Source organism: Microtus pennsylvanicus, chromosome 18 (genome assembly GCF_037038515.1).
Source record: "Microtus pennsylvanicus isolate mMicPen1 chromosome 18, mMicPen1.hap1, whole genome shotgun sequence".
NCBI lineage: Eukaryota > Metazoa > Chordata > Mammalia > Rodentia > Cricetidae > Microtus > Microtus pennsylvanicus.
The window spans coordinates 10,965,220-10,966,506 of NC_134596.1; the positions used below are offsets into that span (position 1 = coordinate 10,965,220).

Consider the following 1,287-nt stretch of genomic DNA (forward strand, 5'->3'; position numbering starts at 1 on the left):
GGATTGATGATGAGAACTTGTTTCTGAGGACGCTGATGGATTCAAAGAGAAAGCCTCTGAGGTCCAGATAAGTGGTGGTCTTGACAACCGTGATGCTTCCAGAACATGGCTAGCACTCTTGTATTTTTAAGGAAGACAGTTACAGTGCAGACGAGCTTTGATTTCCTAAATTTTGAGAGAAGAACAATTTGCTGGATGCAAAAACTGTCCAGATCTTTGCTTCCATATTCTGCTTCTAAAAAGCAATGTACCACACCCTAGATATACATTGATTTGAAGGTTTTGCTGTTACATGCCAGAAAGACAGAGACAAAAGTGGTGGATGTAGTGAATTCATAACAGAGATTCTCAAGGATCCTCTCTGAGGATTTGGACACAACAACAATGGGACAAGGGCAAGAGGAACTGTCATGACTCGTGCCCACCCTAAGTACAAAAATTGGAGAGCTTTTGGATTCCTGTTCCTTTCCCAATTAGGCAGGAATGCCTGACAATTTCTCATTTTGGGACAGTTAGGCAGGAATGCCTGACAATTTCTCATATTTAAACAGTCATTCCATTTGACTTTTTTGTCTCTGAATACATTATAATCCCTTGATGGGTTACCAATTCTACATGCTAATGGTCATCTCACACTCCAGGCATCATATCCAGTTGCTTCTCAGATCCAGATATTCTCAGCAATCATATCTTCCTATCATAATTTCTTACTCAAAATGAGAATATTTTTGATAAAGTCCAATTAATATGTGTCTTTCTATCTGCCTGGTCTGTGATTGGGACCTTCACTTTGTTTAATTTGTTTAAAGTTATTAGCATGCTGAGAGATTCACAAAGAATATAGTTGGCATGGCACATAGATATAATTCCAACGTCCATCAAGTATTTTATCCATCCAGGCCTCCAAGCCAGAGAAACAGGGAAACAAATGGGAAACATGTTCACAAGGAGCCTAAATAATGCAGCAGACACCTGAAGTTTTCAAGTGTTCCAGGGGTGAAGGCAAGCACTTGTCAGAATAACCAATTCCCATTTAATAGAAAATGATTCACAGATAAGTTGCATATAACACAGAGACATGATGAAAGAAAATCCTTAGGTTTCCCCAAGATCCAGAGAAAGGATACGGTCACCAACATTGTAATATGGGAAGGGAATTCGATTAAACAAAACCTCTTGCTCTAGAAATGACATACAACATTCCAAAACAGAAGATAGGAAGAGAATTTATGATTGCCACCCACAAGTTTAATTCATGTTGTCATTTTTTATACTTCAGAGAAATAA

The 1,287-nt window shown here is 38.5% G+C and overlaps 1 non-coding gene across 1 annotated transcript; it reads left to right on the forward strand.

Moving 5' to 3' along the window:
* On the forward strand, positions 1–65 carry LOC142838024 (small nucleolar RNA SNORD109A). The gene has a single exon (XR_012908471.1). It is a non-coding gene; the product is annotated as a small nucleolar RNA SNORD109A (small nucleolar RNA).
* The last annotated feature ends 1,222 nt before the right edge of the window (positions 66–1,287 follow it).